The sequence below is a fragment of the Prunus mume genome, linkage group LG7 (assembly GCF_029339155.1).
Source record: "Prunus mume cultivar Tortuosa linkage group LG7, ASM2933915v1, whole genome shotgun sequence".
Taxonomy (NCBI): Eukaryota; Viridiplantae; Streptophyta; class Magnoliopsida; order Rosales; family Rosaceae; genus Prunus; species Prunus mume.
Window position 1 is genome coordinate 19,476,630 of NC_142704.1, and position 12,081 is coordinate 19,488,710.

Below are 12,081 nucleotides of genomic sequence, written 5' to 3' on the forward strand. Positions count from 1 at the left end.
CTAATCGTTCATTGAAAATGGGAAGACCTTCTTCATTAAGTTTTACTGCATGTATGATTTGTCGTTTTGACTCTTCAGTTAAGTGTTTATCCCACCAAGAACGTAAAGTTCCGATGAATCTTGTTTCTAAAAGGGGAACAATTTCTGCCTGTCATAAATTGTGATTGGTAATGTAACTATTGGCTACCATGGACATGTGTTGTAACTTGTTTAGGATTTCTTGTTCTGATTGACCATCGATATTCCATTCATAAAGTTTATCAGATGAGACTGAAAATTGACTTTGGGAATTTCTTTCTTCAAACTGGATGTCAGGGGGAGTTGGTTTGCGATACCAATTTTTTGTTAGACTAGTAGGATTAACTTTGTTTCTTAACCTGCTAAGTTTCAAATTTTGATAAGTGCTAACTTCTAAATTATTAAAGGCTTTTTCAATTGTTGCTATATATCACTAGAATTTGTGTTACTACTGGATATGGATTCAGTGTCAGAGCAATTGGTTTGAGCAAAGGATTCTAACACTTTGAGACCAGGAGGTTCGGGCTTTTCTTTTACTGGGGTTAACTGTTTGAGCAATTACTTCAATTTTTTCGATTGTAGGAGTTGTCCTAAGAGTAGAGCTTGGCTTTAGGTCTTGGAATTTTACTAAAGGTTTTTCTTTCTGAAGCTTGGGGTTTGTTTCGTGATGGATTAGCTTGTCGACCTTTGTTTCAATTTTATCTAATTGTTTTCCTAAAACTATTAGGCTTTGGTTTGTATAATTATTCTGCTCAATTAATTTTTTATCATTTGGCTTAGGGATTTTGAAAGGACTAGCAGTAATTTTCGCATTTTTCTGGCTTATAACTATAGCTTCGACCGGGTGGTGACTAGCTGTGACTTCGGTGTTATCTTCCTTTTTCCATTTTTCTTGAGTTAAAGTTTTTATTTTCTTCTTTTGATTAACATTTTCAACAAAATCAAGATAAAATATTTCTGACTAGGTTTTTAACATATAACTTTTCCATATATATATATATATATATTATCCTAAGTTGTCAAATGCAAAGCTCAATATATATAGTATTTCAGAATTTTGGGAGGGCCAAGGCCCTTGCAGGCATAAGCACACATCCGCCACTAGCGATGAGAGATTAAGTCTTTAAATAATATGCTCAGACTTCTCAAGGCAGTTGTTGAGAATTGAAATTGAAAGAGAGCGTTCTCTTCTTTTCTCATAATCTGAGTATTCTTAGCATCAACAAATTTGAGTGTTTTATCTTGTCTTTTGTGCCTAATTTCGGGGTATACGGAGCTTGATGGTTGTTGGTTCATGTATCCCAACACCCTGGCTCAAGTATGGTTGCATCACATGTGCTCATTTATCATCGGGATCAATAATTCTTTGGTATGTGTAGAAGCTCATAGGCCTTGAGGCTTTCCATTACTAATGCTATACGTGAATTTTCGAGAGAGGAAATAACATTTGAATTAGTTCTCGATGTTAGACGGTCAAGTTGCTAATCTTAAATATTGATCAAGTTCATATAAACCGTAGTTTAAGTACAACTTCAATCATCAAAAGCATTAACATCTTGAAATATTGTAGGCTACTCATAGAGTGCTGGATCCGATAGCCTTGGAGTTGGGATGAGAACCAGAGGTATCTTCTTCTTCATCACAATCCCAAACTTCTCTGAAAGATCCAGCTCCTCCCCCTGTGGCAATTTCCAGTCAAAGGAATGCAAGAGTGTAGCAAGTGTATATACCATCATCCTGTTAGCCAATGCGCTGTCCCAACACATATTCTTCTGCCTGACCCGAATGGTAAATAGTTGAAGTCACGTCCACTATAGTCCCATTTGCCATGCAAGAACTTTCCTGGATCAAAATCCAATGGGTGTTCCCAGTTAGAAGGGCCCCTATGAATAGCCCATGCGTTAACAAGAACCCTTTGGAATGGTGTAGCCTCCCACTATGCATGTTTCACTTGGGCAGTGAGGGATTAAAAGTGGCGCGACTGGGTGCAGGTGCAGAGTTTCTTTCACCACAGCTTGTAAGTATGGTAATTTGAAAATATGAGTTGCTTGTACAATGTTGCCTTTGCCCCATCACCGCCGGATTGTTCATGGTTTCAGCAAATGCAAACTCAGCTGTGTTCAGTGGCGGATCCAGGATTATGTGGCCAAGGGGGCTTAGTGTAAAAGTTCTGAAATTTTTCTATAAAGAAAATAATGTTAAAAAGATAAAAAGATAGTACTTCCATTCATAATTCATAACAAAACCAATAATACAAGTTACAATTGTCCACGACGAGTTTTCATATTCTGAAAACGTTGCATTATAGTTTCGTTATCAATACAAGCAAAAACATCTCTCTCAATATAAACAATCAAGCTATCATTTAACCATTGATATCCCATTCTTTGCGAAGTGGATTTTTAATAATATTCATGGCGGAAAATGCCCTCTCCACTGAAGCAGTTGCAACCGGTAAAACCAAAGTCAATGTAAGAAGCAAATACACATAAGGAAATATTTCATGCATTCCTTTCTCCACCATTTTTTCCGCAAGACTACTAATCCCTTCCAATTGAGAAAAATCAATACTCGAACGCATATGATGAATATAAACACCAAGTTGATCTTCAAGCATCAATAAGTCTCTATCCGAAAAATCATAAGGATAAAATTGAGCAAGACGAACTAGCTTTCGTTTGTCAAAAGCTACAAAGTTATTTTTCGGACTCAAGCATGCCAAACAAGTAAGTAACTCAGTACTTACCTCGTTGAAGCGATCATTTAGTTCCACAAGTTGTCCATCAATTACATGAATAAACATCTCCACACGATAACGATGATAATTTGTCTTCATTGGAGCATTACGCCGTGACCTCCCTGGAATTACATATTCCTCATCCATGGTAGGAACTATAATATCATGTTTGTAACAAAACAAAGATGCTTGCTCAACCAATTCTTCAAACTCATTATCCCTCATGAACTGCAGGTTTTCCTTGCATGTTGTCACTAAACTCATTGCACTCACAATGTCTTGATCTTTCTTTTGCAATGCTAGAGACAAAGTGTTTGTTATTCCCAATATAGCTTTCATTAAAAATAAGTGAAACACAAACTCAAAAGATTGTATTTCTCTCCATAACTTATAGGCTTCACCCGAACTATCATTAGGATTATCATCAACAATCATTTGAAGCACATTCACCACAGATGGGAACATAGAAATGATACTAATCAACATACCATAATGTGAGTTCCATCGTGTATCGCCGGCACGTTTGAGAGTAGTTTCTTGATTTAAGCCCCGCCCCGTTATAAGACAATCTTCTTCAAAAGCTCTCACAAGCTCTTCTTGGTATTGTGCTCTAAGTGCATCCCGACGCTTACAAGATGCTCCAACAACATTGACCAAAATATTAGCCGTTGTGAAAAAAGAGTTGACATCAATGTTTTTCTTTGCTACCGCAACAAGAGCTAGTTGAAGTTGATGAGCAAAACAATGAACATAAAATGCACAAGGTTGTTCTCTCAAAATCTTTGTCTTAAGGCCATTGAACTCACCTCTCATATTACTAGCTCCATCATAACCTTGTCCTCATAGCTTGGAAAAGCTCAAATTCGCAGAAGAAAAGAATTCATCAATGGCTTCCTTTAGTGCACTTGAAGTAGTATCGGTCACATGTTGAACCCCCACAAACCTTTCAATTATTTGTCCTTTGTCATTCACATAACGAAGCACCATCGCCATTTGCTCCTTTATTGAAACATCACGTGCTTCATCCACCATTATGGAAAAATATCTATCTTTTACATCACTCAAGATAAGACCAATGGTTTCTTTAGCACAAGAATTGACAAGATCTTTTTGAATTGAATGAGCTATTAACTTCAAATTTCCTGGAGCATTTTCCAACACAACGGCCTTAACTTTTTCATCATGATCCGCAAGAAATTGCAAGAGCTCTAAATAATTCCCTCTATTACTTGATTGGGCACTTTCATCATGACCACGAAAAGAAAGACCTTGTCGCAACAAATACCTAGTGCACTTAAGTGATGCATTCAAGCAAGTGCGATAAGCCGTGCGAGCTTGGCTTGTTTGCTTGATGACAATTGTTTCAATGTGTGTAGTTTGATGCATCAAATTGTAAGCAACTTCTCTAACTTGGTTGTGAACACTACCAACCGGTCCAACATGAAGATTAAATCTTTCTTTCGCCTTCTTCCAATTATTGAAGCCTACCCCAGTGAATGCATCACCACCCACTTGATCAAAATTTGATTTGAAGAGATAACAATGAAGACAAAATGCAGCATCTTTAGCAATACTATATTCCAACCAATCATGATCATCAAACCAATTAGCAATGAAGCGTCTATTAATTCCTGATTGATTAGTTTGTGGGAATTTATAACTTCTAGGTTGACAAGGTCCCTTTTGTAGATATGCTCTTCGAATCTCATCTCGAATATTAGGACTATAATCCACCATTCGAGTTCTTAGTCCAGGGTCTGCCTGAAGATTAGCTAAGATCTCATCTACTTCAATTGGTCTTGCATTTGAACTACCCGGATTAGACGGAGAAGGACTATCCGTAGATAATTTTCTTTTAAAGAATCGTTCCATAAATCTACAAATCAATTAATTCAATCAATCATTAATTTTTACCCAAATTATCATATGAATATGAAAATGTCAATAACCCACTCTCAAAATTCAATATACTCCATAAACCCATATCAATCAATATTCAATATACTAAATTATCATATCAAATATCAATTAATATTCAATATACTCAATCAATTCACATTTTCAATCAAGCATAAACTCAATCAATCTACATTAATATGATTATCACTATGATTCATATCATATCCATAAATTTCATTACATACAAAAAATATCAATATTATTCATATCCATAAATTTCAAGCATTAACTCAATAAAGCATAAATTCAATAATCATATAGCAATAAATTAAACATTTTCCATAAATTTCATATCAACAACAACAATAAATTTCAATATCAACAACAACAATATATATATTAAACATTTTCCATAAATTTCATATCAACAGCAACAATAAATTTTAATATCAACAACAACAACAATATATATTAAACATTTTCCATAAATTTCATAGCTAAGCTTACTTGTAGTTGAAAACAATGGAGGATGGAGGTGGACGGCGGCGAATGGCGGTGATTGGTGGCCCAACGAAGAGTTGATGATGGAGGTTGTTGGAGGTTGGGAGGTTGGGAGGAGAGGTTAGGGTTTGAGAGGGTGGGGAGAGGAAGTGTGAAATTGGAAATGAAGGGTTTGGGGCTGCTGTGCGATTCGCAAGGCTGTTGTTCGTTTTTTTTTTTTTTTAAGCGGCTCAAAGCAGCGTCGTTTTTAGGCCAGTCATTAAAAAATTTGGTGAGCCTTTGCCAAGCGGCGTCGTTTGGCAAGGCAGTTTTAAAAAAATTACGCCTGTGCAGCGCGCATAAGCGCAGCGCAGCTGTCTTCCTCTTCTCTGGGACTTTCATCGAGCAGATGGCGTGCATCCAAGGGGGATTCAGCAGCTGTCCAAGGGGGCTTCAATGGAGTCCCAGGCCATTTTCCAACCTTCCAAGGGTCGTCAGGCCCTGTTGTCCCAACGTGGATCCGCCACTGGCTGTGTTGGAGGATGTGTCGGTCCCACCAAGCATCATATCCTGCCCTCAATCATATTGTTAAACATCATATTAATGTGATAGTTTGTTTACAATTCACATGAAACATGAGAAAGATATATATGCTTACGCTCCACAAGGCACGTTATTTTGCTAGACTATTTGGTACCTAAGATTTCAAGAGATTGTGAATTGAACTCAAAGATCACATTAATTTGTCTAAAATTTGGTACCGTAAGATTCTCGTACCCTAGAATTTGTTATGGACACATCCTAATTTTAGTCCCTAAAATTTGTTGTGGACACTCAATTACTCATGATACCATTATTGTGTTTTTAAACTATAACTTCCCCCTTTGTTGTGGCGCTGAAACGAAGCTTGGATTTGTTATAAAAGTTGTTCACTAAATGAAGTCACTTTTAAAATATTCCGACTATAATCCTTAAATATATATTTTTTTCTTTGATACTTCATAGGAAAAACTAATAATTATCCCAAAATAATTTTTTTCAAATCCCAATTGAATACACCTCTTAAAACTAAACTACAAATCGAACCCAAAAATAATGACAACCTCATATTTTTTCTCAAAAAGTTAAGTTAATCTGGATGAGAAATTGGGAAAACTAACAATCACAAGTTTGGCCGAGTATGCTGCCAATCATTTCTTACCTCTTATTATAGTGTGCAGTTCTGGAGGAGCACCCATGCAAGAAGAAAGTTTGAGCTTGATGCAAATGGCCAAAATATCTTCTGCTTTATATGATTATCAATAAAATACAAAGTTATTTTATGTATCAATCCTTATATCTCCTACCACATGAGAAATTATAGAATAGTACTATATCACCACGTCAGCTGGTGATACTCCTATTTAAAATTTTCCATGTGTCATTTTTAAAAACAATTAAAACTTTATTTTACAGTTGGACGTAAAACCCAACTATAACCCTTTGAAATAAAATTTAAAAAATAAAAGATCATGAAAAAGCTGGAACCGCCCACCCCAAATCTGTAAAAGCTTGAAGTGAGAGATAGGTGTTGATGGTAATTGAATTTCAATGCTTAAGATATGTTGCATGTGCTTCCATGGGTTCAAGAGACCTTTCAGTTTTATAGAGAGAGAGAAAGTGAGAGAGAGAGAGAGAGAGAGAGAGAGAGAGTGAGAGTAAAGGGAGGCAGTGTATGGTAAGGGGTTGGGTCGGGTGTTGGGCTGGAATTAGGATTCAATTCCATTCCAAAAAAATTTGGAATGAAAATTCTTTTCCAATTCCATTCCAAAAAATTTCAGAATTTCGACATCCATTCCAATTCGGAAAACTCGGAATTTTTGGAATTATAGGAAAATTTCGAAACTTACATATTTTGGAATATTTTTGGAAAGTTTTGGAAAGGTTAAAATTTTCTCAAAATTGAAAAATCATACAGAAAAGCTCAAAAAACTATTATATGCTATCACTTATATGTTGTTATCCGTTATGAAATAGCTCGTCTAGGTCATTAAGTCATATCAAATTCAATATGAAGCTAATCATTATGAGTAATCTAAATGAGGCAGATAAGGAAACATTAAAGTTAAGCACTGGGATAGAAAGCACTTATCTCATTATTTTGGCTTTTAAGAGCATCTCCACCCAAGTTGTCAAAAGCCAGGTGGGGTGCTAAATGGCTAGAAAAGGTGGCTCACTCATATCCACCCGAATTGCTATATCCGAAGGGCTTCCATATGCTTTTCTCTTACCATATTTTCATTGTTTTTCATTCATTCTTTAATAAAATAATAATTTTAGTTAACAGTTTGGGTGGAATAAGAAGTTGTCCATAATGTTAAATTGCCATACAGGCCGTCAAATACAAATTTAATGTTTTTTATTTGACATTTCCCTTGGAAATGCTCTAATAAGATCCCTGAATTTGGAATAGTTTGGCTTTAATAAATTTCATGTATTTGGAATACTTAGAGTTCTCAATGTATCTAGATTAATGGGGTCCATTATCTAGATTAGTGAGGTCCATTAATTTGGGTCCAAAGTTTTTTCTCTCTGTTAGTATGGTTGACACCTGTTGAGAATTGATTGGTTGGGGACACTTACATGGCATACCCGTGCCAGGGAAGTTTTTCTCATATACTATTCCACGGATTTAGAACTAGTTTCAGCGAGTTTTATGATATAGGGCCCGAAAACTCTTCAACTGGGATGCAAGTCATTCTATAGTGAGGGCCTAATATATGGCTCTTAGGTGAGACCCTATTTCTTAATGGTTGGATGACATTAGTTAGTCGTTGGATCAAATTGATTAGCTTGATCTAACGAATAAAATTTAAGACCTCGCCTAAAGGTCATATATAAGGTCCTCACTATAGAATTATGTTGAGATGCCTTTTGGCATTTGAGCTCTATATTTTTTAGGCCCAAAATGGTACAGCCCCATTTAAGGCCCCCATTGGGGATGGCCTGAAGTTAAAAACTTTTCTTTTCAAGGTTTAGGAATATAGCTATATTTGTTTTTGGTGGTTAAGTGGAATATGTATATTCTAAAAAATTTTCTATTTTTTCCTAATACATATTGGTTCAGTATGGAAGGTTATGAACAATACGCAAGTGTTTGGATTGAACGAAATTTCCAAAAGCAATATCAAAGGTCTGAATTGCATCATCTGGACATTTAGCTTTTGTATGTAAATCAAGTTTTGAAGAATAGTAGTTCACGTACCATGAGCAGAGCTTTGATGTGAGTCATGGTCAGAGGCGTCTTGGAATCTCCTCCCTCCTCTTTCAATTTCAACAAAAAAGTCAAAAATCTGGAGTCTCTTTCGCGCCTTCCTCCTCCATCCTCAGCCGTTGATTAATCATCTGCTCAAATATCCCATCAAACCTCTGCACCAGCCCTTCCAACTGCTTCTTTATACCTCGCAAATCGAACCGACCCAAACCCAGAAAAGAAATCCGAAACATTGGGCCGACCTACGAGCTCCGCTATCTCTGACACCACTTTCCAAAACTCCGCCGTGAGCCCGGCCCTCTCCTCTCCGTCCTCCGCCGCGATGCAGCCACCACATATCATGTTATAGATGACGTTAAGCTATGTCAGGAAGATCTGCCGCCCACATTTACGGGCTACCGGCAGCCTTGACCGTCTTTCGGACCTGGTTTTGGAGGATCGATTGGAACGAGTCCAGCGTGGCGCCGCGAGCATCTTCAAGATGGAGACCTTTCTCAGCATCCGCCACTCCGCCCGTGCGGGTCCACGACGTCGGCCCCTCGTAGAAGGCAATCCGGGCCGCTACGAGGACGTCCACGATTGGCGAAGGTAACATCACGGTCTTTGAGGACCTCGCGGGCGAGGAAGGGAGTTGATGACAATGCAGTCATGGCGCCGAGGCGGAGCTTGAAGATTGGGCCATAGGTGTAGGCCAGGCAGGCGAAGTAGGAGTGGAGTTGTGGGTCGAGAGAGAGAAGGTTACGGAGTAAGGGCATGCCTAATGGGCCTAGGGCAGAGGCAGCCCATGGGTTGTGCGAGTTGTGCGACCGCACAGGGTCCCCAAAATTTAGGGGCCTCCAAATTTTTCCAAGTTAACCCATTAAATTAACTAAAACATGAAAAAAAAATTGAAATATTAAATATCACCCCACAACACCACATGCAAGGCATCAAAACCAAAATTGAATTGAATATTAATTATCAACAAATTCTACGACTTAGAGAGTAGAGGTCCTAATTTAATTCATTTTCCTCTTCCCAACTCTCACGTTGCAACTCTTCTTTTTATTTATTTATTATGGTTTAAAACATGTGTTTTCCTCTTTCCAACTCTCAAGCTGCAAAACCATTATAATATTCTTTTCTCTTTCAGTAAGTCTTTCTCACTCTCCTCCATCAAAATAAAGTCATTTCTCTTCAGTACCAGTGTACCACCCTCTTCCATCAAATTTTGGATTGTAAAAACCCAAGCTTTAGCCCTTTCCCCAAAATCACAGTTCTTTTCTCCCTCCCTTATTCACATGAGAATTCACCAAGCATTGAAATTGGAAAATCAATTTATCATCTCTGTGATTTGGAAGGGTAACTAAAGAAATTTTTCTAGGAAGTCCTTTTCGAATGTGTTCTTCCCATGTCAGAAATTTTTGTTTCTATATGGATTTTTTTTTCCTACTTGTATATATAGGTCATCGACATCCATATTTGCACAGGGCCTCCAAAATCAATGGACCGGCTCTGGCCTGGGCAACGGTGGAATTTTGTTGCGGGACTTTTTCATGCACATCCATGCACACCAGATGCTTGCGAAAATGGCTGAGAGAGTGTAGAAAAGAAGCCAACTCTCATAATTTCTGGTACTAGTTTTGAACCAATTCATGGTAAGCTTCAAATTGGGATTCGAGTTTTGTGTGAAGAAATAAAGGGAGAAAGGGAAGGACTCAGTGTGTTGCTAGTGAATATCCAGTGTACGATTAACTCAGTGGGCTGGTTTTAATTATAATTAAACCTAAAGCACGGTTGCAAATTGCAATGCAATCAACTAACTCTTTATTTAATTATAATTTTTAGAACATGTTGATTAAAAGAAACCCCATTTTTCCAATACAAATTTATAAATAAACCCAATCCTAGACATGTATTTATAAAAAAACCCAAGCACTATTTAAACATAGAAACACACCCAAAATCAACCCCAAAATCAACTTTTTGGGTGTGTTTATAAATGAGTTTTGAGTGTGTATAATGATGAGTTTTGGGTGTGTTTATAAAGTGTTTTGGGTGTTGGGTTTTTTTATAATTTCAACCTCTATTTTGGGTGTTTTAGTGAAACTCCCTTTTTCCAATTTGGTGGGATGAAGACCATGGGCATGATTTCCCATATCACCACCATGTTTACCCCACAGATCCTGCTCCATACCGACCCAAAATCTATGGCTCATTTGGTTTCCTTCACCTCCCCTTTGATATGGCCTCATCATCCGTGGTTTGTAATTGCAAACTTTGAACGTGTTTTGACGCATATTAACTGGAAGGTGTGTAGAGCTTCAGCTCGGGTGCTTCCACCACCTCCTTCCAGGTTCTTGGTTCATTTCTACCTAGCTGTGGAATGGGTTTGCTCATTCTTGTTCTGTTGGCTGCTATCTTTTGGATGTATTGGTTGGGTTAATTCTGGATCTGTTACGGAATCTCGGGTGGGCTATGTTTTGAGGGATGTTTGGCTTGGTTTGCTGACCTACGGATATTTGGTTCTTCATGGTGGTGATTGGTGGTTTGTCCATCTACAGTCATGGAATTTCTCTTTGTTGGTGGTGGCGACTTGGAGTTTCTCTTTGGCTGTGGAGGCGGCTAGGTTTTCTATGTTTTATTTTATGTGTTTTATGTTTAATGTGGACTTTATGCTAAATATGGGTGTAATGCCTCCTTGTGGGCTATATGCCTTTATGTGGACTAAATGTCTTTTTGTTGGTTTTCAACGTTTTAGGTTTTGGCTCAGGAACATGATCTTCATGCTATACTGTATTGGTTTTAGCTAGATTTGTTCCTGTTTGTTTTCTGGCCGGTGTTTTTGCTCGATTTTGCTTGTACTGTTCTCTATCCCTTTGGGGATTTGCAATGAATTGCATTTTCGACCAAAAAAAAACAAAAACAAAGCTCCAAAAGGAACTCCAACAAGTCCAACACAAACATATATATTAGGAACTTTTTTTTTTTTTTTCAACTCCACCGGATAAAATTAGGGGTGGCATTCTAGACCGAAAAACCGAAAAATCACAAAAACCAACCGACATTTAACCACAATTGAACCGCAATCGGGAAACCGAACCACATTTGTTGCGGTTGCGGTAGTTGATTTTCACAACTTGCCTTTACCGCAAACTGCGACTATATTTAAAAATATATATATTGCATTTTATTGTAGGTAGCATTGGTGCTCAAACAACACAACGGAGTCCTTCAAATCCACTCACCACCACCCACACTTGAGTTTGTAACATTTGTGCATTTCATTTTCCTTTTAGTTTGTAACTTTAATTAACTTTGAATTGGATTTTTCCTTTGGGTTGTAACTTTAATTCATTTTGCATTTCATTTTCCTTTTGGTTTGTAACTTTAAAGGATTTGGAATTGGAATGCTTGAGAAGTTGAGGTTGTGAATGCTTGAGAAGTTTAACTTTAATTGAAATGCTTGGAATTATAACTTTAATTTTCTTTAGGTTGTGAATGCTTGAGAAGTTGAGGAGGTTGTGAATTTATATATGCTTGAGATGTTGAGGTTGTGAATTTATTTCTTTAGGTGTGAATTTATATTTTAGGGTTAAAGTATGCTTGAACTCAAAAGGCTTCAAAAGAAGCATCAAAACTAGGCCTAAAATGTGGAAGATTGGATTTTTATGATATAAAAAGAATTTGCGGTTTTAAACCGCTAATTCACGGT

The 12,081-nt window shown here is 37.3% G+C and overlaps 2 pseudogenes across 1 annotated transcript; both read right to left on the reverse strand.

The window, feature by feature from the left end:
• Window positions 1-1,500: 1,500 nt before the first annotated feature.
• LOC103337309 (flavonoid 3'-monooxygenase CYP75B137-like) lies at window positions 1,501-11,444 on the reverse strand (annotated as a pseudogene). Its single transcript, XR_016121996.1, has 3 exons — window positions 8,379-11,444; window positions 5,662-5,704; window positions 1,501-2,132 (listed from the first exon to the last, which is right to left on the reverse strand). The product of XR_016121996.1 is annotated as a flavonoid 3'-monooxygenase CYP75B137-like (transcript).
• On the reverse strand, window positions 2,215-4,672 carry LOC148915685 (uncharacterized; annotated as a pseudogene).
• Window positions 11,445-12,081: the final 637 nt, after the last annotated feature.